A 26323-nucleotide genomic window follows, 5' to 3' on the forward strand; every position below is an offset into this window, starting at 1 on the left:
GAATTTGAAGAAGAGATACATGTACATGGATAACTGATTTACTTTGCTATATGCCTGAAACTAATGTGACACTGTTAATCAACTATACTCCGATATAAAATAAAAAGTTAAAAAAAAAAAGTGAGGGGCGAGCTGCCCAAGAGTGACAGGACCCTAGCTGCCTATCCAAACTCCATCTATCCTGTGTCACTCAGCCCAAAGCCTCTCTTCTCTCTGAAACCTCTGTGCTTTTGTGGTTATGTAGATCTCTCCCCTCTGTTGGCTCAGCAGCATTTTTTTGTTCTCTTACAAGACTTAGCATTGTTCCTTTTTTGACTTTTTTTTTGGCATTCCTCATCTGGACTGTGGCAGAGCCCACTCTTATTCCCATCTTCTCTACTCCCTAACAGTACTTTAAAAAATTCATTGTGGAGCTGAAGCCCCGGAGAACTTGTTAAAATGCAGATCTGAATCCAGTTAGTCTTGTGTGGATCCCAAGATTCTGCATTTCTAACAAGCTCCCAGCTTGTCAGATGTTGAACCCAATGGTCATGGACCCTCATTTGAGTAGCAAGGTTCTACAGTGTTAGACATAGACAGTACCTATTAAGTGAACTTGGTGATGTATTGAAGTGGTTAATGGGGGCATGTTATAATGGGGGCTTCCTTTCTCTAGGTCTCTTTTTACCTATAATCCAGAAAAGGAACTTTTTAGGCTTGACAGATGCTAAGGCTTCTGTACCCCCATTTTCCTCTCCTGTATTCTTAGCTGATATTGAAGTTAAAGATGGTATTCTTTCCCACTGAACTTGTAAATGTCCTCTTGAGAAGGATTTTCTCAATATAGTGCCCCAAAGATTCACTTTTGGTCCAACAGAGTTGGCTTGAGGATGAATCCTACCTGCTACCCTGGCTAAGATGTGCCTTAAAGGTGTCTTCTAATGGAATGATTTGGAATGTGTGGGGAAGGTGGGTGCTACACAGAGATGCTCCAGAATCCAGTGTCCACTCTGGGAGATGAAGACTTTGCTACCTTCAGAGCCTTTCATGCTAGAGAAGCCCCACAGTCTGGGTTTGGGAAGTGAGAAGAGGGGCAGGAAGATGGAGAAGAGGTGATGGATGGGAATGATGAAGTCAATGATTCTCCCTTCTTACACTGTTGGTGGGAATGTAAATTGGTGCAATCTCCATGGAAAACAGTATAGATTTTCCTTTAAAAACTAAGAACAGAATTACCACATGATCCAGCAATTCCACTCCTCGGCATATACCTCGACAAAACTCTAATTTAAAAAGATAAATGCACCCCAGTGTTCATAGCAGCTCTATTTACAATAACCAAGACATGGAAGCAACCATCAACAGATGAATGAATAAAGAAGATGTGGTATATATACAACAGAATATTATTCAGCCACAAAAAAGAAAGAAATAATGTCATTTGCAGCAACTTGTATGATGGAGAAATTATTATACTAAGTAAAGTAAGCTAGACAGAGAAAGACAAATATATGATTCCATATCTAAGTGGGATTGAAAAAAAATGATACAAATGAACTTATTTGCAAAGCAGAAGTAGGCTCACTGACAAAAAACAAACTTACTGTTAACAAAGGGGATGAGGAAGGGGAGAGAGATAAATTAGGAGTCTGGAATTAGCATAGGCACACGTTTGGAATTAACATGGACACATTACTATATATAAAACAGATAGCAAGGACCTACTGTATAGCCCAGGGAACTATATTCAATATCTTATAGTAAGCTATAATGGGAAAGAATCTGAGAAAGAATATACATATCTATATCTGAACTGCTTTGCTGTATACCAGAAACTAACACAACACTAAATTAACTATACTTCAATTTTAAAAAACGATTATAAAAAAAAGTCTGGTTCTCAGCCGAGAGTGCATATTAATAATAGAATCATGAGAAAGCTGTAACAAGTAGTGATGCCTGGAGCCACTCCTAGATACTACCTTTAATTGGTCTGGAATAAGACCTGGGCATCAACATTGAAAAATCTCCCAGGTGAATCTAATGTGCAACCAGGGCTGAGAACCACTGATTAAGCCCATATGTTCGTGCTCAGCAAGTGGCAAGGGATCAAGGAGCTGGGCTCACTTTCAATCCTGAGCTCCAGGAGAAGCAGAGTCCTGACCTCCCTCCCCTAACTCACCACTCCAGGCCTGGGACCAGTAAGCTCGTGGAAGCAGCTCCAGTTCAGGGAGCCTTGTGATTAGAACTGACCCTGTCTCCAGAGGCCACACCAAAGGTCAAGGGTTTGAGGAAATAGTGCCTTCCAGGAGACGGCAATGGCACCCCACTCCAGTACTTTTGCCTGGAAAATCCCATGGACGGAGGAGCCTGGTAGGCTGCAGTCTATGGGGTCGCCAAGAGTCGGACACGACTGAGTGACTTCACTTTCACTTTTCACTTTCATGCATTGGAGAAGGAAATGGCAACCCACTCCAGTGTTCTTGCCTGGAGAATCCCAGGGACAGGGGAGTCTGGTGGGCTGCCATCTCTGGGGTGGCACAGAGTCAGACATAACTGAAGCGACTTAGCAGCAGCAGCAGCAGCAGTGCCTTCCAGCCACCTTTTTTTGCTTAAAATGGATTCATCCTCAACAAAATGAGGTAAGGTAACGCCTTCTCAGGTGCCATACTTTCTTGAGGGAATGTTGCTGTTATTATTGCTATTGGCTCTAGGTTGGCTTTTCTCCATGTCTGAGTTTTCTGTGGGGACCTCTTCTCCTTCCTGGTTGAGGGCTGGGAGGTAGAAGGCCGCCCTAGTCATCCTCGTCCTCCCTTGAACCCCACCCTTGAGTGTTGCCCTTCTCTTCTCACTTTCCTCCAGACACACACACCCTGTCTCCTCCATCTCCCAATCCTGTCGGCTCAACTGTTTGTTCCGATGAAAGACTGAATCACTGTTAACCCACCAAGATGTAGATGGCTGATTCCTGCTCTCTTGGATTTGAAGAGTCTGCTCACTGTCCTAAAATGCTTTTAATTTGTGGGATTCCAGATCATGAATGAGGAGAACGGGAAGCATTTTCACACTAGCATTAGGGGAGATTGGGGGGGCTTTGGGGGGTGGGGTGTGGATGGCATTCCTATACTCTTCTGTGCAGATGTTTCCTCCAAAGTGAGGATGAGGCATTGCTTGAGAACAAGCCAGATACCTGAGGAGGAACAGTTCGTGCCTCTTCCCTCTTTTAAAAAAAATGACAAAAGGGGGTCTGCTTTAGGCAGCTTCGGCATATTTCTAATTTTAGTGCCCATTTGTAACCAAGACTTTGACCTTCCAAGAAGACTTGATTACTACATTCATAATTCATTGGCAGCCTGTCTAGTCCTGATTCAATGATTTCTCCAGTCAGGGAGAGAATCTTGATCCTTTAAAAACTGATTTTTCACTTTAGAAGAGCAAAAGCAATTAGTTTTATTTTTAGCTCAGTTAAGCAAGAGCCCTAATGAAGCTGAAAGGAGGTTTTTTCTCTTCTGTCTTTCCCCTGAGGTGCTTTGTAGGATTCAGCCTAGACGTTGGCCCGCTGTTCTGCTGGGTCTGGGTGAGATGCTTGTGGCTGGTGGAGGAAACCTGAGTGCGGAGTTTGTGAGGGTGGAGGGTGGTTTTCAGAACTTTGTACTTGGCCATGTGTTTCCTGAGGCTGAGACTCCTACCTCGACTCTCATCATGAAGGTGGGGGTGGAAGTGTGTGCAGGGCGAGCTTGGCAGCCTTAGTCCCTAAACTCTATGTTGTATCTGGAGTTCTTGGCATGAAAGGCGGAGAATAATAGTACTTGGCATTCAGGTCCTTTGTTCCAACGGTACTGGCTCAACTTGCCATTCCCAGCCTTGCCTCCCACCAGCTCCCCTGCACAGGCCCCCAGTCTGGCCAGAAGGGTTTACACATGGGCCCCCAGCAGGACCACACACGTCTCCCACCTTTCCTTCACCATACCCCCCGCCCCTCCACCTTTCCCAACATTCTGAACTCCCTTTCCTCTGAATTCCTGGGAGTCCACTTGGGCCTGTAAGTGTGAATTCCTAGCTAGTGTTGGGCATGTGCAGTCATTATAAGCCACAAGTGAATCTGATCAGGCTTATTAACCCATTCAGATGGCTGCAGGGTCTGGAGGGGAGAGGGGTGGTTGGCTTAAAACAGGAAAGCTGACTGCAGTGTGAACTGTGCTGACCTGCAGAGCACAGGCCCAGTCTAAAGGCTGGAGCCATTCTTCAGCTACAAAAGACGGCTTTCATGCTGAGCTTCTGGTCTGGTGTTGTCAGATTTCCTATTTTTCAAGAGCAGCTGGAAATCCAGAGTTTAAAATGTAAAATCTCTTAATTTTTCAATGTTGGAAATTTGGGTTTCTTTAGTACCTGTGTGGACCAAATCCCCATGTCTTGGATCACCATTTTGATTCCTCAGCTTTAGGTTTTAAGAGCAGAACCTATATACCCCAGCTGAGAGCCACCATTTTAAAGCATCTTTGAGCCCCCTCTGCCTCCCAGTCTTATAGATCAGGCAGAAGAGCCGGCCCTACATGCAACAGGCTCAGAGTGGTCCAGGGGGTTCCCAGTTACCATAGGGACCTTCACAGGTCCTTTGGGCAAAGCCAGCATTAACTTGTGGCCTCCAGCCCAGAATTCTTTCCATCAGTTTCACACAGAATGTGTGGTGTGGGGTCAATTTTTGTAGCATCTTTACTGTTGAATCTTAACAGCAAATGAGGAAAACGCTCTTCCTTTGAAACGAATTAGATGAGAGAAAAGAATATAAGACTTCATTTCTGTTGACTTCTATGTCATTTTTTGTGGGAAAGATGCTACTAAAATTGAGCATTGAAAAGTGCTATTGAGGCTCTGCTGTGTGCCGGGCACTGTGAAGCCACAGGGCAGAATGAGCCACTCCCAGACCTAGTCTCTGTCCTTGGCAGGCTTAGAGTCGCCGTCTCTGGTCACGAGCTCCTAGAGCAGAGACTTGGCCGCAGTCAGCTGTTCGTGTCTCCTGACCCCCAGCCCTCTGCCCAGCACATCAGAGGGACTTAGCAAATTAAAGACATGGCAACCCAAGTGAGGGACAGAAGAGAGAGGCAAAATAAGGCTTCCAACTAAAATACGAGACTGCTTCATCTTGATCTGAGGATGTTCCTTCTTGTAGGAATCAGATTTTGGCATCCTTATCTCTTGGCGAACAACTGCTTGTTGTGACAGACTAGTGTCTTGAATTGATAACTGAATGATACACAATTATTCCAAGTGACATTCCCTGGAAAACCTGAGATGTGGCTCGGGGAGGGAGGGCAGGTGCTCTAAGGGTTAAAGGCTATGGTTCATGCGCTTCTTCCAGGTCTTTCTCTCTTTTCCCCATCTTCTTACTTTATCCTGACTGCAGCCCCTAAGATATTCCCAAGGAAAAACGGAGCATTGCTACAGGTTCCCTATGTCCGGTGCCTGAAAAATTGCCTGCCATTCTCAGGGAGAAGGTGTACAAATTGGACCCCTGTGGAGGCTAGCTCAGGGTGTTAGATGAGCCTCCGACAGAGGATGTGAATCTTGGCCCCAGGTTTCTGTGAAGGATGGTGGGGCTGACAAGCCGACATCAAACATGCCTCTGTTCTGGGGGAGCCATCACTCACCCCCTGCACTCTGGCGGCACATGCTAATGAGGGCCAGCTCGTATACCATCCCTGCCAGAGGCTGGGGGTGGGGAGGGGGTGCAGCCTCCTAGCAGATTGGAAAGAGAGCTCTTGGGGTTGAGAAGGAGACGGCAGTTAGCTCTACCCCCTCTCCTTTCTGGTAGTCCCCATCTGTAGCAGCCCTTCTGTTGTCCGCCCCTGACTCAGTTTCCAGCCACCCATCCTTCCTGAGGCATGGACTGCTTTCTCAAAGCATGAAGAATTGCGTGTGTGAGTCATTCTCAGTGGCTTTTCTGTTTTCAGGAAGACCCCAGGCATAGGACAGATTCTTAACCTCAGGACCAAGTGACTGACTACCCACTTCAGGCACCTGCTAGGAGAGGGTCTCGAGAGAGCCCTTGTGAAAACAGAGGTTCCCTTTTTATCAAGGGTGGTCCTGTCAGCTCAAGGGGCACTGAGGACAGATGATGACAATGACGATGACACGGTGGCTTCCCTGGTGGCTCAGACAGTAAAGCATCCGCCTGCAACGCAGGAAACCCAGGTTTGATCCCTGGGTTGGGAAGATCCCCTGGAGAAGGGAATGGCAACCCACTCCACTATTCTTGTCCGGAGAATTCCAATGACAGAGGAACCTGGTGAGCTACAGTCCATGGGGTTGCAAAGAGTCGGACACGACTAAGTGACTAACACACACAAGTGCTTGCCGTGTGACAGAACTATTAAGAGCTTTGCATGTGTAAGCTCACTTAATTCCTCCCATGAGCTCTGTGGTAGGCACTATTGTTATTCAGAAAGTGAAGAAACTGGGGCTCAGAGAAGTTAAAAAGAACTCACCTTTGTAGCTAAGAAACATTCTTGGGACATGACCCAGAAATCCTGCCTTTCTGTAATAATGAATGTCGGGGCTTAGTCTGCTCTAATGCTACTTCCTGTGTGAAGCAACTGCCAGTCCCCGCCAGTTCCCCAGTGATGCAGAATTGAAGGGAAATGACCTAAGGCTTGACTTTGAATTCCCATCTTGGACACTTAGAAGCAGCGTGATCTCAGGCAAATTTTATAACTTTTCTGAGATTGCGTCCCTCTGAGGTTGATGGGAACAACGTCATTTGGATAGCTGTGTGGGTTAAGTGTGTGGAGCCCATTTAACTGGCTCAGCTGTGCTACTTGAGCCCCCAGCACAGGTCCGCCCATCCTCGGCACATGGTGCTACCCCTTCTCTTACAGGCAGCCTACCTCCTCCATCTTGCTATTTTATGCATATGCGTGTCTTCCCCATAAGGCTGAGTATCTGGGGGCAAATTCCATGTGTTATTCATCTTTGAAAATACTTCCCTTGGAACTTGACTTAGTTGACTAGAATTGGAATAATAATAGCAACCAACTTTTATGAAGTGCACACCTCATGCTATGCTCCATTCTAAGTCCTTCCAACCGCCTTGCTGTGTGGTCCTGTTGTGATGCTCATCTCTGTATCAATAATTGAAGGAATTATGACCCAGATAACTCAGATCTCTGACTTGGGATCCCCCCATCAGCAGGTGGTGGAAGCTGGAAGTGGACCCAGGTGGTCTGAATCACAAGCCCTTAATCACTTGCCTGTGAGACCTTATCCTTTCCTCCAATCCCCATTCCTTTTAAATAAAAAGTTTCAAATGAGTGGAAACTCGAGGCTCCCAGAGGGTGAGCTGCTCAAGCTACGTCACAGGGCTAATTCGGTAGCCAGGCTGGGGCTGGAGCGAGCTCTCCCCACTGCCAGCCCAGTGTTCCTCCTCGGAGGTATGCCCTGTCATATGGTGCTGTGATTAATTGGGAGAGAAGCTGTAGGTGGTTGACATTTTCCCAGCCTCATCTGCGTTTGCTGCCCACACGCCAGGCCCTGAATGTCAAAGCCCCCCACGCTGCTTTGCCCGGTAGGGGGAGGAGGGAAGCCCACTCACTATTATTAAGCAATTAAAAATAAGGGCTGAGCAGATGTGGGGCGGCGCCTCTCCTGACGTGTCGGGCAACAATTTAGCTGGCTCCTCTCACTCACGCTGAGAGACATTTAAGCAGCTGCTCTGAGCATTCAGGGGAGGCGGCTCTGAGCACTGCTGAATCAGTACCTTTCCAGCACAGCCTCCCCAGCAGCCTGCCGCCGGGGTGGGGTGGACCCTGGGAGAAGCTGGGGCTCAGGACTGTGGTCAGTAGTCTCCAAAACACTGTGGTTATCTCATTATATCCGTAAAGAGAGACAGGGTCTGAAAACTTTCTCTGGGTCCTTGGGTCTGTTCCAAAGGCTGATGCATTCCTTACTCCACTCCCCTACAGCAGTCTGGAACCTCAACAGTCAAGTTCATGTCAGGTTGGGCCCAAATCATTTCCTATTTTTCATTTCCACCTGTAACGATGAGCCCAGGACCTAATCTACTAGAAGAGGAAATGGGGACTGAAGTGGGTCAATCAATACCATGGTCTGATTGTTTCAAAATTTTTATGTTGCAATCCTAACCCCAAGGTGATGGTATTAGGGGGTGGGGCCTTTAGGAGGTGATTAGGTCATTAGGGCAGAGCCCCGATGAATGGGATTTGTGGCCTGATAGGAGAAGGCAATGGCACCCCACTCCAGTACTCTTGTCTGGAAAATCCCATGGACGGAGGAGCCTGGTAGGCTGCAGTCCATGAGGTTGCTAAGAGTCGGACATGACTGAGCAACTTCACTTTCACTTTTCACTTTCATGCATTGGAGAAGGAAATGGCAACCCACTCCAGTGTTCTTGCCTGGAGACTCCCAGGGATGGGGGAGCCTGGTGGGCTGTCGTCTATGGGGTTGCATGGAGTCGGACACAACTGAAGTGACTTAGCAGCAGCAGCAGCAGCAGGAGAGGCCTGAGACATCTCCCCTACCCCCTATGCCAAGCGAGGTTACATGGGTAAGATGGCTGTTTATGTATCAGGAAGGAGGCTCTCGGCAGATATAGACTTCCAGCCTCAAAAACTCAGAGACATTTCTGTTGTTTAGAAGACACCCAGTCTATGGTTAGTCCAAGGGCTTCCCTAGTGGTTCAGACAGTAAAGAATCTGCCTGCAGTGCAGGAAACTGGAGTTTGATCCCTGGGTCAGGATGATCCCTTGGACAAGTGAATGTCAACCCACTCCAGTGTTCTTGCCTGGTGAATCCCGTGGACAGAGGTCCATGGGTTGCAAAGAGTTGAGCCTGACTGAGCAGCTAACTCTTTCAGTCCATGTTAGTTTGGTTATAGCAGGTTGTGGTTATAACCCATTTGTCTGAATAGGTTGACAGTTGGTGAAAAAGGCCTCCTTTGTGTAAGACCTAATGCTCTTGATAGAATCTGGCCTTGGTACTTAGAAATGAGAGCAGAGGATGGTCTCCACAATTCTTTCCTTTTAGATACTTCCATATCTGATGAATTGCCTTTTTCCATTCCTTTAAAATGTCTGTCACATTGATCCTGACCTTTGCTTTCTGCATGTTTATGGCTGGATACACATCTCATGGATGGAGAAGAAGCTAGGCCTCCCAGTGAGTCATGGGAGGGCGTTCAGGCCCTTCAAAGAAGGTTCACTTACTCTGTGTTGTAGAAGAAAGACTGGAAGTGAGTCACTCCCCACTGCTCCACAGTGCGTGATGCTGGGGTTTCCAATACATATCTACTGAATGAATGATGCTTATAGACGGGGTTTGTGGGAAGTCCTTTATTTTTTGCTACCTGCAATTGATAATGACAAGATTTCAACTTCACTAATACTACAGAAATATTGAGTATGGCTTGATGGTGTGAAATTTATATAGTGTAAGTGGAAAAATCACTTGTTTTAGAGTCAACATATACACATGCACACACTCATACACACACAACTTGGAGCACACCACTGCCATCTAAAGTGATGGAAAAAAATGTTAAGCACAAGTTGGGTCAGAGTTGGAATCAGGACATGGAAGGGGGAATAAATCCTGTGAAATGCTTACCCCTGCATGTGGGGCCCCAGCAAACAGAAAGGATAAGTGGGTGGTTAGGCAGATTAAGAGAGAGTAAGGCCCTCCCAAGTGGGTTAAGGGTTTGACCAATGAGACTAGTCCTCCAGGTTCCTGTGTCAGGACATAGTTAAGTCTATGGGAACAAAAATTTCAGCAAACTATGGGCTTCCCAGGTGGTAAAGAGCTATGGGCTAGTGGTAAAGAACCTACCTGCCAATGCAGGAGACATAAAAGACACAGGTTCCATCTCTGGGTCAGGAAGATACCCTGGAGGAGGGCACAGCAACCCATTCCAGTATCCTTGCCTGGAGAATCCCATGGACAGGAGCCTGGGGGGCTACAGTCCACAGGGTTGCACAGAATCAGACATGACTGAAGTGACTTAGCAAGCATGCGTCCAAGATGGAATATCTTGGAATTTCAGCAAGAGCCCGCCCTCCATTGGTCATCCACCTCTGAGCCCAGAAGCTATTGGCAGCCATCTAGGTCTCCTTTGGGTTGGGCTTGGGTATTCCTACCTTTGTAACTCTAAAGGAGCTTGAAAGATGTATTTCCCCTCTCTCTTTCCAGATAAATAGAGGTGAGGAGAATAAGGAACAGCCAACACATCTTTTTAAATCTTTTATATTGAATTTTGGGCTTACAGAAAAAGTTGCAAAATGGTACAGTGTCCATGGAGAAGGAAATGGCAGCCCACTCTAGTATTCTTGCCTGGAGAATCCCATGGATGGAGGAGCCTGGCAGGCTGCAGTTCGTGGGGTTGTAAAGAGTCAGACATGACTGAAGCAACTTAGTATGCATGCACAGTGTCTCCGTGTACCAGTTTCCGAACATCCCCTAACATTAATGACTTCCATAACCTCGGTGCAATGATCGAGACTAAGACATCAACCTTAGCACAGAACCATCTCTGCTGATATCCTTCTTGGGTTCTGGGGTCCTACCCAGGACTCCACATTGCATTTGGTTGTTTTCCTGTTCATTTTCTGTACTCCCTAACAATTCCTTAGTCTTTCCTTGCCTCTTAAGACCTTGACACTGACAAAGAGTGTTGTGCTGAGGGCACATCTTCACTTCTGTGCAAAAATACCACTTGTGCATTTTTGCCAAAAATGCATAGCCTCAGTCTGATCATGAGAAAACACCAGACAAACCCAAACTGAAAGACAGTCAACAAAATGCTGGCCAACCAATACTTCTTGAAAAAACCTTGAGCCTCTGTTTTGGACTCTATTGGTCCCCCAGTAGGGACCAGTGCTTGCTCTGGTATAAAAATAGGACACTGAACTGGAATTTTAAACACGATGTCGTGAGGGAGAGGGCGTGCTTCCGTGTGGCTCTGGCGATAGTCCTGAGCGGTTGGAGCTGGGGATTCTGGTGTCAGTTCCCTCGTGTCACTCAGAAGCCTCCCAGATGCCTTTCTAAGATGCAGTGATACCTCCTCTGCCTCTCCCAAAGACTGGACTAAAGACTCAGTGAGATTATGTAGAGGGGCTTATCAATTCTCTTGGGATGATTCCCAAGAAGGGACTGTTATTTCTAAACTTCACTGGGGACACAGAGAAATGAGAAACTGGTAGCTCCAGGTAGGCTAGAACCTTGTCAACTGGTCAACTCCCAACTTTTCCCGTGTGTGTGTGTGTGTGTGTGTGTGTGTTAGTTGCTCAGTTGTGTCCAACTCTTTGTGACCCCATAGACTGTAGCTCACCAGGCTCCTCTGTCCATGGAATTCTCCAGGCAAGAAAACTGGAGTGCGTTGCCATTCCCTTCTCCAGGGGATATTCCCGACCCAGGGATGGAACCACTTTCCCTTATTTAGCTGTAATCTTCCTGGGGAACCACGACGGAGAGGAGACAAGAGGAAATATACCAAATTTATAACCCTAACTTTTTCTAGAGGGAGGTGACCTTTACAAGAGGTCCGAAAAGGGGAGATCTTGTAGAACTTTATATATGATATATTCTCATATGATCACCTATTATGTACTGGCCAGTATTCTGGATGCTGGACTTTTGTCAATGAACAGAGCAGGCTAAAATCTCTGCCCTGTGGAGGTAACATGCTGGAGGCGCAAGGGGCAGACACTAAGAAAAATAAGTAAATACAGCTATGCTTTGATATCCACGGGGATTGATTCTAGGACCCTGGTAGATATCAAAATCCGTGGATGCTGAAATTCCTTGAATAAAATAGTGTAGTGTTTGCATATAGCCTATGCACATCCTCCAGTGTACTTTAGACCATTTAAAATGAACATAGTTGCCAGGTTATGGCAAATTAAAGCTTTGCTCTTTGGAACTTTCTGGATGTTTTTCCCGCCAAATACTTTAGAACAGTGGTTGGTTTAGTCAGCAGATGCAAAACCTGAAGATAGAGAGGGTTGATTGTAAATAAGTAAATGTTTGGAGGTGATGGAATGCTATCTGTGAATTAAAAATTAAGTCAAAATAATCCTGGATAAAATTTATGTTGGGAGGTAGACAGTCTCTGCTAATAGGCAGGGATGGTTATAAAGTAATGAATAGCATATATTAGGGGAGGGAAAATGGGTGTTGCCAAATGTCTCAACTGCCTGTGTTCTCATTTAAAGTTTCAAATCGGACTCCTCCTTTCTGTAATTAGGCAGTGCATGGAGCTGTTGAAATTCATAACTTTGACCTGGGAAGATGCCTCCTTATCATTCTCTCTTGGTCCCCGGCATCCAGCGGAGGAGATGGACGAACGGAAGAGCACAGGAGTAATTCGCTCTCGGAATACTAATACCAAGATGATAACTGAAATATGAGTTGCACACATCATTTGGGGGATCTTTGATTAAGCATGAAGAAAACTTGTAAGTGTAAAATACACACAAGACTGTTGATCTATTAATAGCCGGAACCGGTGTTTGTGAGAGTGCGGAGGCCGCAGTGCTGAAGTGTGGGGTGAGCAGGTGGTGGAAGGCTTTGCATACCTTGGTTGTTGGCTTGTAGAAACCAGTGAGTATTGCTCTTGTGGTTGGAAAAAGAAAATCTAAGGAAACACTTAAACAAATGAAGAAAGCAAGGAAGATATTAGGGAATTTCTAAGTCTCCATAGTTTATGTATAATTTTTCTTCAGATTATTTATTCATTCAGGCAAACACTGATTCTTGTCTTCATGCGGCAGATAGTGGTAAATATCAAGGGGTGAGGGCACATAAAGGTGAGTGAGATTTGATTTCTACCTTCCAGTAGTTTTGTTTTTTTAATAAACTATTAAAAATTCAAAAATTGATTTATCTGGTTTACTTTTTCTTTTTAACTAAGGTGAAATGTACACAAGATAAAAATGAACCATTTTAAAGTGAAGGATTCAGTGAAATTTAGTACATTTACAATGCTGTGCCTTTACCACCTGTTTGTAGTTCTACGATATTTTTATCACCTCCAAAAGGCAGTTAACCTCCATTTCCCTGTCCCCTCCAGTCCCTGACAACAAAGAATCTGCCTTCTGTTTCTTTGGATTTAACTATTCTGGATATTTCATATAAATGGAATCATACAAGATGTAATATTTTGTGTCTGGCTTCTTCGGCTCAGTATAATGTTCTCTGGGTTCATCCTGGTTGTAGCATATATCAGTACTTCATTCCTCTATATGGCTCAATAATATTTCATTGTCTACATATGTCACAATTTTTTATGCATTTATCCAGTGAAGAACATTTGGGGTTCTACCTTTTGGGTGTTGTGAAATGGTGCTGTTATGAACATGGGTATACATATATTTGTTTCAGTACTTGTTTTCAATTATTTTGGATCTGTATCAAATATCCATGTCCAAATTTGAAGGGAGTTACTTATTTACATTGTAGCTCTAATTAATTTTTTGAGTAACCACCAAACGGTTTTCCACAGCAGCTGAATGTTTTACATTCCCACCAGCAACGTACAAGTGTTCCTATTTTTCCATATCTTCACCAACATTTGTGATTTTGTGTGTATGTGTGTTTTTTTTTTTTAATAACTATCCTAGTGGGTGTGAAGTGGTATCTCATCGTGGGTTTTGTTTATAATTCCTTAATGACTAATGATGTTGATCATCCCTTCGTGTGTTTGTTGCTGCTCATTTGTATATATTCTTAGAGAAATGTCTACTCAAGTCTTTTGCCCGCTTTTTAATTGAGTTGTTTGTCTTTGAAAGCTATTGGATAAATAATCTACAAATACTCTTTCCTGTTCTGTAGGTTGCCTTTTCACTTTCTTGATGATGCACTTTGAGGCACAGAGTTGTACAATTTTGAAGTCCAATCTATTTTTTTCTTTTTTTGTTCATACTTTCACTGTCATATATAGGAGTCTATTTCTAAATTCAGGGTCTTTAAGATTTATCCGTAAATTTTCTTATAAGTATTTTAGGTTGTTGACACATTTTGAAAATATTTGTATATGACATGAGGCAGAGGCCCAACCTCATTCCTTTGCTTTTGGATATCATGTTGTCCCAGCATGATTAAAAAAATATATTGAAGTATATAGTTGATTTACAATGTTGTGTTAATTTCTTCTGTATAGCAAAGTGATTCAGTTAAATATATATATGTATTCTTTTGTGATTTATCACAAAGTATTGAATAGAGTTCCCTATACTGTATAGTAGGGCCTCGTTTATCCATTCTACAATATATACAATAGTTTGCATTTGCTAATGTCAAACTTCCATTCCTTCTCTTCCCAACCCTGCTCCCCCTTGGCAACCACACATCTATTCTCTACGTCTGAGTATATTTCTCTTTTGTAGATATGTTCATTTGTGTTGTTTTTTAGATTCTACATATAAGTAATTTCATATGGTATTAGACTTTCTCTTTCTGACTTACTTAGCTTATGCGGTAATCTCTAGGTCATTCATGTTGCTGCAAATGGAATTATTTCCTTAGTTTTTATTGCTGTGTCATAGTCCGATGTGTATATATGTATATACGTGGCACATCTTCTTTATTCATTCATCTGTTGATAAACACTTAGGTTGCTTCCGTGACTCGGGTATTGTAAGTAGTGCTGCTGAGAATATTGGTGTGCGTGTATCTTTCTGAATTAGAATTTTCATCTTTTCCAGGTGTACACCCAGGAGTGAGATTGTGGGATCATATGGGAGCTCTATTTTTAGTTTTTTAAGGAACCTCCATATTGTTCTTCACAGTAGCTGCATCAATTTACATTCCCACCAATAGTGTAGGAGGGTTCCCTTTTCTCCACACCCTTTCTAGCATTTATTATTTGTAGACTGTTTTGATGATGGCCATTCTGACTCTGTTTTAGAAAAGGCAGAGGAACCAGAGATCAAATTGCCAACATTTATTGGATCATTGAAAATGCAAGAGAGTTCCAGAAAAACATCTACTTCTGCTTTATTGACTATAACAAAACCCTTGACTGTGTGGATCACAAACTGTGGAAAATTCTTAAAGAGATGGGAATACTAGACCACCTGACCTGCTTCTTGAGAAATCTGTATGCAGGTCAGGAAGCAACAGTTAGATCTGGACATGGAACAACAGACTGGTTCCAAATAGGAAAAGGAGTATGTTAAGGCTGTATATTGTCACCCTGCTTATTTAACTTATATGTAGAGTACATCATGAGAAACACTGGGCTGGATGAAGCACAAGCTGGGATCAAGATTGCTGGGAGAAATATCAATAACCTCAGATATGCAGATAATGCCACCCTTATGGCAGAAAGCGAAGAAGAACTGAAGAGCCTCTTGATGAAAATGAAAGAGGAGAATGAAAAAGTTGGCTTAAAGCTCAACATTCAGAAAACTAAGATCATGGCATCTGGTCCCATTACTTCATGGCAAATACATGGGGAAACAGTGGAAACAGTGACAGACTTTATTTTTGGGGGCTCCAAGAATCAGTGCAGATGGTCACTGTGGCCATGAAATTAAAAGACACTTACTTGTTGGAAGGAAAGTTATGACCAACCTAGACAGCATATTAAAAAGCAGAGACATTACTTTGCCAACAAATGTTCATCTAGTCAAGGCTATGGTTTTTCCAGTAGTCATGTATGGATGTGAGAGTTGGACTATATAAAGAAAGCTGAGGGGAGGAGCCAAGATGGCGGAGGAGTAGGACGGGGAGAACACTTTCTCCCCCACAAATTCATCAAAAGAGCATTTAAACGTCGAGTAAATTCCACAAAACAACTTCTGAATGCGGGCAGAGGACATCAGGCACCCAGAAAAGCAACCCAACTCTTTGAAAGGAGGTAGGAAAAAATATAAAAGACAAAAAAAGAGACAAAAGAGGGAGGGACGGAGTTCTGTCCCAGGAAGGGAGTCTTAAAAAGAGAAAAGTTTCCAAACACCAGGAAACCTTCTCACTGCCGAATCTGTGCCGAGCTTTGGAAGCACAGAGGGCAACATAAAAGGGAGGAAAAAAAAAATAAACAATTAAAAATCGCAGATTGTGAGCCCTACGGTAACTCCCCCAGCAGAGAAGCAGCGCAGACGCCTGCACACGGCATTAGCAAGCGGGGGCTGGGCAGGGAAGTGCGGCGTGGGCTGTGTCCCTTAGAGTAAGAATTGGGCCGAATGTCCTGAGCGCTATCTGAGCGAAATAATTTGGGCTAGCAAACCAGACTGTGGGATATCTACCACGCGAAAAGCCAGCCCTAGCCTAAGACACTGCCAGGCCCGCACACAGAACAAAGGACTGAACAGAGATAGCCGGCTGCAGACCTTCCCCCTCCGGTAACAGGCAGCCAGAGCCGGAAGGGGGCAATCGCAGCCCCAGAGAGACACTATCTATAAAACAGTAAGCAGGCTTCTTTGCTAACTAAAACTTCTTGGGGGTCTGGACGGTCAACATCTGCCTGAGAAGGTGCGCCGGTTTTACACCCAGATAACCGAGTGGCGGGGAGGCGATAAGTCGCATCATTGGCGCCCGCCAAACACCTCATCACCTGAGCTGCTCGGATCTGGGAAGAGCACAAAACGCAGGCCCAACCGAGTCTGCGCCTCTGAGGACTACCCGAGTGCCTGAACCTGAGCGGCTTGGACCTGGGAGCTCAGCCCAGGGCCGGCCTCTGATTGTTCCCGGCGGAACAACCTAGAGCCCGAGCAGTGTGGGCAGGGAGGCTACACGCGCCGTGAGCGGGGGCAGACCCAGTGTGGCTGAGGCACTGCGAGCGCACGCCAGTGTTATCTGTTTGCAGCATCCCTCCCTCCCTCCCCACAGCGCGGCTGAACAAGTGAGCCTAAATAAAATAAAAAAAATAGTGTCCGCCACCGTCCCCTTTGTGTCAGGGCGGGAACCAGACACTGAAGAGACCAGCAAACAGAAGAAGCTATAACAGAGGGAAACGCCTTGGAAGCTACAGGCCATAGATTAAAACCCTGTGGTTACTACGGATTACATAGGAAGGGGCCTATAGATCTTGAGAAATATAAATCGGACCAAGGAACTAGCCAAAAATGAACTGAACCCACAATACTCACAACAAAACCAGAGAAAGACCTAGATATATTTTTACTATTTTTATGATCAATCTTTCTTTCTTTTTTTTTAATTTTTTTTAAATTTTAAGTCCTCTATTGTCCTTTAATTTTCACTTTTATAACTAGTACTTTGCAAAAAAAAAAAGACCCTTTTTTTTTTCTTCTTCAGCAAACTTCATATATATATTTTATAATTTTTTGACCGTGTTTTTTTTTCTTTTTCTTTTTCTTCTTTTCTTTAACATTGTATTTTTGAAATTCCAAACTCTACTCTAGATTTTTAATTTTAGCCTTTTGGTATATGTTATCAATTTTGTACCTATAGTTTTTTTCATAATTTCTGTGACTTTTTTTTCCCTCTGTTTCTTTCTCTTCTTCTTTTATATAACATCGTATATCTGCAATTCCAAACTCTACTCAAGATTTTTAATTTATGCTTTTTGGTATTTGATATCAATTTTGTACCTGTATTTTCTTTATAATTTTTGTGACATTGTTTTTGTTGGTTTGTTTGTTTTCTCTCTTTATTTTTCTTCTTCTTTTTTTTTAACGTTGTATTTTTGAAATTCCAAACTCTACTCTAGATTTTTAATTTTTGCTTTTTGGTATTAGTTATCAATTTTGTACGTGTAGTTTCTTTATAATTTTCGCGACCTTGTTTGTTTTTCTTTGTTTGTTTCTTCTCTCTTTCTTTTCCTTCTTCTTTTCATTAACATCGCATTTTTGAAATTCCAAACTCTACTCTAGGTTTTTTATTTTTGCTTTTATGTATTTGTTACCAATTTTGTACCTTTAAGAACCCAATCTTCAGGACCCATTTTTCACTAGGGTACGAGATTACTGGCTTGACTGCTCTCTCTCCCTTTGGACTCTCCATTTTCTCCACCAGGTCACCTGTATCTCCTCCCTAACCCCTCTCTACTCTACCCAACTCTGTGAATTTCTGTGTGTTCCAGACGGTGGAGAACACTTAGGGAACTGATTACTGGCTGGATCTGTCTCCCTCCTTTTCATTTCCCCCTTTTATCCTTCTGGCCACCTCTGTCTCCTGCCTCCTCCTTCTCTTCTCTGTATAACTCCGTGAACATCTCTGAGCAGTCCAGTTGTGGAGTGCACATAAGGAAGTGACTACTGGCTAGCCCACTCTCTCCACTATTGATTCCACCTCATCTCATTTGGGTCACCTCTAACTCCCTCCTCCCTCTTCTCTTCTCCATGTAACGCTGTGAACCTCTCTGAGTGACCCTCACAGTAGAGAAACTTTTCATCTTTAACGTAGATGTTTTATCAATGGTGCTGTATAGAAGGAGAAGTTTTGAAACTACTGTAAAAATAAGACCGAATTGGAAGTAGGAGGCTTAAGTCCAAACCCTGACTCCAGGGAACTCCTGACTCCAAGGAACATTAATTGACAGGAGCTCATCAAACGCCTCCATACCGACACTGAAACCAAGCACCACACAAAGGCCAACAAGTTCCAGGGCAAGACATACCAAGCAAATTCTCCAGCAACAAAGGAACACAGCCCTGAGCTTCAAGATATAGGCTGCCCAAAGTCACCCCAAAACCATAGACATCTCATAACTCATTACTGGACATTTCATTACACTCCAGAGAGAATAAATACAGCTCCATCCACCAGAACATCGACACAAGCTTCCCTAACCAGGAAACCTTGACAAGCCACCTGTACAAACCCACACACAGCGAGGAAACGCCACAATAAAGAGAACTCCACAAACTGCCAGAATACAGAAAGGACACCCCAAACTCAGCAATTTAAACAAGATGAAGAGACAGAGGAATACCCAGCAGATAAAGGAACAGGATAAATGCCCACCAAACCAAACAAAAGAGGAAGAGATAGGGAATCTACCTGATAAAGAATTCCGAATAATGATAGTGAAATTGATCCAAAATCTTGAAATTAAAATGGAATCACAGATAAATAGCCTGGAGGCAAGGATTGAGAAGATGCAAGAAAGGTTTAACAAGGACTTAGAAGAAATAAAAAAGAGTCAATATATAATGAATAATGCAATAAGTGAAATTAAAAACACTCTGGAGGCAACAAATAGTAGAATAACAGAGGCAGAAGATAGGATTAGTGAATTAGAAGATAGAATGGTAGAAATAAATGAATCAGAGAGGACAAAAGAAAAACGAATTAAAGAAATGAGGACAATCTCAGAGACCTCCAGGACAATATTACACGCTACAACATTCAAATCATAGGGGTCCCAGAAGAAGAAGACAAAAAGAAAGACCATGAGAAAATACTTGAGGAGATAATAGTTGAAAACTTCCCTAAAATGGGGAAGGAAATAATCACCCAAGTCCAAGAAACCCAGAGAGTCCCAAAGAGGATAAAGCCAAGGCGAAACACCCCAAGACACATATTAATCAAATTAACAAAGATCAAACACAAAGAACAAATATTAAAAGCAGCAAGGGAAAAACAACAAATAACACACAAGGGAATTCCCATAAGGATAACAGCTGATCTTTCAATAGAAACTCTTCAAGCCAGGAGGGAATGGCAAGACATACTTAAAATGATGAAAGAAAATAACCTACAGCCCAGACTATTGTACCCAGCAAGGATCTCATTCAAGTATGAAGGAGAAATCAAAAGCTTTTCAGACAAGCAAAAGCTGAGAGAATTCTGCACCACCAAACCAGCTCTCCAACAAATACTAAAGGATATTCTCTAGGCAGGAAACACAAAAATGGTGTATAAATTTGAACCCAAAACAATAAAGTAAATGGCAACGGGGTCATACTTATCAGTAATTACCTTAAATGTAAATGGGTTGAATGCCCCAACCAAAAGACAAAGACTGACTGAATGGATACAAAAACAAGACCCCTACATATGTTGTCTACAAGAGACCCACCTCAAAACAGGGCACACATACAGACTGAAAGTGAAGGGCTGGAAAAAGATTTTCCATGCAAATAGGGACCAAAAGAAAGCAGGAGTAGCAATACTCATATCAGATAAAATAGACTTTAAAACAAAGACTGTGAAAAGAGACAAAGAAGGTCACTACATAATGATCAAAGGATCAATCCAAGAAGAAGATATAACAATTATAAATATATATGCACCCAACACAGGAGCACCGCAGTATGTAAGACAAATGCTAACAAGTATGAAAGGAGAAATTAACAATAACACAATAATAGTGGAAGACTTTAATACCCCACTCACACCTATGGATAGATCAACTAAACAGAAAATTAACAAGGAAACACAAACTTTAAATGATACAATAGACCAGTTAGACCTAATTGATATCTATAGGACATTTCATCCCAAAACAATGAATTTTACCTTCTTCTCAAGCGCACATGGAACCTTCTCCAGGATAGATCACATCCTGGGCCATAAAGCTAGCCTTGGTAAATTCAAAAAAATAGAAATCATTCCAAGCATCTTTTCTGACCACAATGCAGTAAGATTAGATCTCAATTACAGGAGAAAAACTATTAAAAAATCAAACATATGGAGGCTGAACAACACACTGCTGAATAACCAACAAATCACAGAAGAAATCAAAATTTGCATAGAAACGAATGAAAATGAAAACACAACAACCCAAAACCTGTGGGACACGGTAAAAGCAGTCCTAAGGGGAAAGTTCATAGCAATACAGGCACACCTCAAGAAACAAGAAAAAAGTCAAATAAATAACCTAACTCTACACCTAAAGCAACAAGAAAAGGAAGAAATGAAGAACCCCAGGGTTAGTAGAAGGAAAGAAATCTTAAAACTTAGAGCAGAAATAAATGCAAAAGAAACAAAAGAGACCATAGCAAAAATCAACAAAACCAAAAGCTGGTTCTTTGAAAGGATAAATAAAATTGACAAACCATTAGCCAGACTCATCAAGAAACAAAGGGAGATAAATCAAATCAATAAAATTAGAAATGAAAATGGAGAGATCACAACAGACAACACAGAAATACAAAGGATCATAAGAGACTACTATCAACAATTATATGCCAATAAAATGGACAACGAGGAAGAAATGGACAAATTCTTAGAAAAGTACAACTTTCCAAAACTTGACCAGGAAGAAATAGAAAATCTTAACAGACCCATCACAAGCATGGAAATTGAAACTGTAATCAAAAATCTTCCAGCAAACAAAAGCCCAGGTCCAGACGGCTTCACAGCTGAATTCTACCAAAAATTTAGAGAAGAGCTAACACCTATCCTGCTCAAACTCTTCCAGAAAATTGCAGAGGATGGTAAACTTCCAAACTCATTCTATGAGGCCACCATCACCCTAATACCAAAACCTGACAAAGATCCCACAAAAAAAGAAAACTACAGGCCAATATCACTGATGAACATAGATGCAAAAATCCTTAACAAAATTCTAGCAATCAGAATCCAACAACACATTAAAAAGATCATACACCATGACCAAGTGGGCTTTATCCCAGGGATGCAAGGATTCTTCAATATCCGCAAATCAATCAATGTAATACACCACATTAACAAATTGAAAAACAAAAACCATATGATTATCTCAATAGATGCAGAGAAAGCCTTTGACAAAATTCAACATCCATTTATGATAAAAACTCTCCAGAAAGCAGGAATAGAAGGAACATACCTCAACATAATCAAAGCTATATATGACAAACCCACAGCAAACATTATCCTCAATGGTGAAAAATTGAAAGCATTTCCTCTAAAGTCAGGAACAAGACAAGGGTGCCCACTTTCACCATTACTATTCAACATAGTTTTGGAAGTTTTGGCCACAGCAATCAGAACAGAAAAAGAAATAAAAGGAATCCAAATTGGAAAAGAAGAAGTAAAGCTCTCACTGTTTGCAGACGACATGATCCTCTACATAGAAAACCCTAAAGACTCCACCAGAAAATTACTAGAACTAATCAATGACTATAGTAAAGTTGCAGGATATAAAATCAACACACAGAAATCCCTTGCATTCCTATACACTAATAATGAGAAAACAGAAAGAGAAATTAAGGAAACAATTCCATTCACCATTGCAACGGAAAGAATAAAATACTTAGGGATATATCTACCTAAAGAAACTAAAGACCTATATATAGAAAACTATAAAACACTGGTGAAAGAAATCAAAGAGGACACTAACAGATGGAGAAATATACCCTGTTCATGGATTGGAAGAATCAATATAGTGAAAATGAGTATACTACCCAAAGCAATCTATAGATTCAATGCAATCTCTATCAAGCTACCAACGGTATTCTTCACAGAGCTAGAACAAATAATTTCACAATTTGTATGGAAATACAAAAAACCTCGAATAGCTAAAGCGATCTTGAGAAAGAAGAATGGAACTGGAGGAATCAACCTACCTGACTTCAGGCTCTACTACAAAGCCACAGTTATCAAGACAGTATGGTACTGGCACAAAGACAGAAATATAGATCAATGGAACAAAATAGAAAGCCCAGAGATTAATCCACGCACGTATGGACACCTTATCTTTGACAAAGGAGGCAAGAATATACAATGGATTAAAGACAATCTCTTTAACAAGTGGTGCTGGGAAATCTGGTCAACCACTTGTAAAAGAATGAAACTAGAACACTTTCTAACACCATACACAAAAATAAACTCAAAATGGATTAAAGATCTAAACGTAAGACCAGAAACTATAAAACTCCTAGAGGAGAACATAGGCAAAACACTCTCTGACATACATCACAGCAGGATCCTCTATGACCCACCTCCCAGAATATTGGAAATAAAAGCAAAAATAAACAAATGGGACCTAATTAACCTTAAAAGCTTCTGCACATCAAAGGAAACTATTAGCAAGGTGAAAAGACAGCCTTCAGAATGGGAGAAGATAATAGCAAATGAAGCAACTGACAAACAACTAATCTCGAGAATATACAAGCAACTCCTACAGCTCAACTCCAGAAAAATAAATGACCCAATCAAAAAATGGGCCAAAGAACTAAATAGACATTTCTCCAAAGAAGACATACAGATGGCTAACAAACACATGAAAAGATGCTCAACATCACTCATTATCAGAGAAATGCAAATCAAAACCACTCTGAGGTACCATTTCACACCAGTCAGAATGGCTGCGATCCAAAAGTCTACAAGTAATAAATGCTGGAGAGGGTGTGGAGAAAAGGGAACCCTCTTACACTGTTGGTGGGAATGCAAACTAGTACAGCCACTATGGAGAACAGTGTGGAGATTCCTTAAAAAACTGGAACTAGACCTGCCTTATGATCCAGCAATCCCACTGCTGGGCATACACACTGAGAAAACCAGAAGGGAAAGAGACACGTGTACCCCAATGTTCATTGCAGCACTGTTTATAATAGCCAGGACATGGAAGCAACCTAGATGTCCATCAGCAGATGAATGGATAAGAGAGCTGTGGTACATATACACAATGGAGTATTATTCAGCCATTAAAAAGAATACATTTGAATCAGTTCTAATGAGGTGGATGATACTGGAGCCTATTATACAGAGTGAAGTAAGCCAGAAAGAAAAACACCAATACAGTATACTAACGCATATATATGGGATTTAGAAAGATGGTAACAATAACCCTGTGTACGAGACAGCAAAAGAGACACTGATGTATAGAACAGTCTTATGGACTCTGTGAGAGAGGGAGAGGGTGGGAAGATTTGGGAGAATGGCACTGAAACATGTAAAATATCATGTATGAAACGAGTTGCCAGTCCAGGTTCGATGCACGATACTGGATGCTTGGGGCTGGTGCACTGGGACGACCCAGAGGGATGGAATGGGGAGGGAGGAGGGAGGAGGGTTCAGGATGGGGAACACATGTATACCTGTGGTGGATTCATTTTGATATTTGGCAAAACTAATACAGTTATGTAAAGTTTAAAAATAAAATAAAATTAAAAAAAAAAAAGAAGAAAAGCTGAGCGCCAAAGAATTGATGCTTTTTTTTAAATTTCTAATCTAATTTTTTTTTTTAAATATAAATTTATTTATTTTAATTGGCGGTTTATTACTTTACAGTATTGTATTGGTTTTGCCATACATCAACATGAATCCGCCACAGGTATACACGTGTTCCCCATCCTGAACCCCCCTCCCTCCTCCCTCCCCGTACCATCCCTCTGGGTCGTCTCAGTGCACCAGCCCCAGGCATCCAGGTTCGATGCAGGATACAGAATTGATGCTTTTGAACTGTGGTGTTGGAGAAGACCCTTCAGAGTCCTTTGGACTGCAAGGAGATCCAACCAGTCCATCCTAAAAGAGATCAGTCCTGAGTGTTCATTGGAAGGACTGATGTTGAAACTGAAACTCCAATACTTTGGCCACCTGATGCGAAGAGCTGACTCATTTGAAAAGACCCTGATGCTGGAAAAGATTGAGGGCAGGAGGAGAAGGGGATGGCAGAGGATAAGATGGTTGGATGGCATTACCGCCTCAATGGGCATGAGTTTGGGTAAACTCCAGGAGTTGGTGATGGACAGGGAGGCCTGGTGTGCTGCGGTCTATGGGGTCACAAAGAGTTGGATATGACTGAGCGACTGAACTGATTCTGACTTGTGTGAGGTGGTACTTCATTTTAGTTTTGATTTTCACTTCTCTAATAGTTAGCAATGTTGAGCATCTTTTTATGTGCCTATTGGCCAGTTGTCCTTTTTTTATTGTTTTTTTTTTTTAATTGACCTGTTTGTATAGTTTGGAGATTAAGCTCTTGTTGGTCTCATCTTTGCAAACATTTTCTCCCATGCCATAGGTCGTCTTTTTGTTTCATTTGTGGTTTTGTTTCCTGTGCAGAAGCCTTTAAGTTTGATTAGGCTGCATTTGTTTCTTTTTGCTTTTATTTCCTTTTGCCTTGGGAGACTGACCTAAGAGAACATTGCCCTGATTTATGTCAGAGAATGTTTTGCCTATGATCTCTTCTAGGAGTTTTATGATGTCATGGCTTATATTTAAGTCTTTAGCTATTTTATTTTTGTGTATGGTGTGAGGGTGTGTTCTAATTTTATTGCTTTTCATGTGACTCCAATTTTCCAATACCATTTGCTAAAGAGATTGTCTTTTCTCCATTGTGTTTTCTTATCTCCTTTGCTGAAGACTGATTGACTGTAGGTGTGTGGAGTTATTTCAGAGCTGTCTATTCTGTTCCACGGATTCGTAGTTCTGTTTTTGTGCCCAAAATATGCTGTTTTGATTGTGTATGTTGTTATACTTATGTTTTCCACAGATCTGTTAGGCTCTGTTCATTTTTCTTCATTCTTTTTTCCCTACTCCTCAGACTAGATAATTTCAGTTTACCTATGTTCAAGTTCACTGATTTCTTTCTTTCTTTTCTTTTTTTACTAAAATCTATGATTAAAACCCTTTAGTAAGTTTTTGGTTTCAGTTATATTATCAATTCCAGAATTTGCTTGGCACCTTTCTGTGATGTCTGTCTGTTCCTTTTGAAACCTACCTGTACTGAGTGTCATGGACAATAAGAATGCACACAGGTCATGGTTGCTTTTGAATTTTGATAAATGCACACGGCATTGGTACTCTTTTTTGAATGGCGACCACAGTCCAAATGGATGTGACCTCTGCGGCCCTGATGTGATACAGCCTGAAGGACAGCTAGGTGCCCCCTGACCTCTGGTGGGATGAGCATCCATCTAAAATTACAGCTAAGCCTTTGCTAGTGTCTCAGGAAGAAGCACCTCTTTATAGCTGGTCATGAGCCTTTAATATATTACCCTTAAATCATTTAAAACTGGACCAGCCTGAGCAGCAGTGAATATGCCAGTGCAGCTGGGAGCAATCTCGGGCAGGCCCAGCGAGATGGCTGAGATGATCTAATAGATCTTGCTTCCTCTCCAACAGTCTATCACCCCGCCTCTCTCCTCCTTATTAAACCAAAGCTCCCCACTCACAGGAAATAAAACTGCTACCTGATATTTATATATCTTCAGAGTGTAGTGTAATTCAGAAACCAGGGAGAATGGTTTAAAACTATTTATTGAAAAGGAGACTGTTTCTTGCATGAAATAATCTTATTGGAAAAGTTACCTTATCACATCCATGGCACTCGGAAAATCTAGATCATTTGTAAAGCAAAGGGCACCACAGAAATTGATTTTTGTTGGCATGAGGTTGGTCTTTGTACTTTGATTAGTGGCTTGAAGCTGGTGAGTCATGTGATGGTTCTGATATTTTGGGGGAGGGTATTCAGACTGAGATCATAAGCCTTTTTGACCTTGACTTT

General features: G+C 42.3%; 1 long non-coding RNA gene across 2 annotated transcripts in view; it reads left to right on the forward strand.

The window, feature by feature from the left end:
• Positions 1-2461: 2461 nt before the first annotated feature.
• The window catches only part of LOC123331364, a 58162-nt gene continuing 34300 nt past the window's right edge, over positions 2462-26323 (forward strand). For both annotated transcript variants that reach the window (XR_006547949.1, XR_006547948.1), the window contains exons 1-2: positions 2462-2621; positions 12230-12440. This is a non-coding gene — a long non-coding RNA (uncharacterized LOC123331364). The remainder of the gene's footprint in view (positions 2622-12229; positions 12441-26323) is intronic.

The sequence above is a fragment of the Bubalus bubalis genome, chromosome 23 (assembly GCF_019923935.1).
Source record: "Bubalus bubalis isolate 160015118507 breed Murrah chromosome 23, NDDB_SH_1, whole genome shotgun sequence".
Taxonomy (NCBI): Eukaryota; Metazoa; Chordata; class Mammalia; order Artiodactyla; family Bovidae; genus Bubalus; species Bubalus bubalis.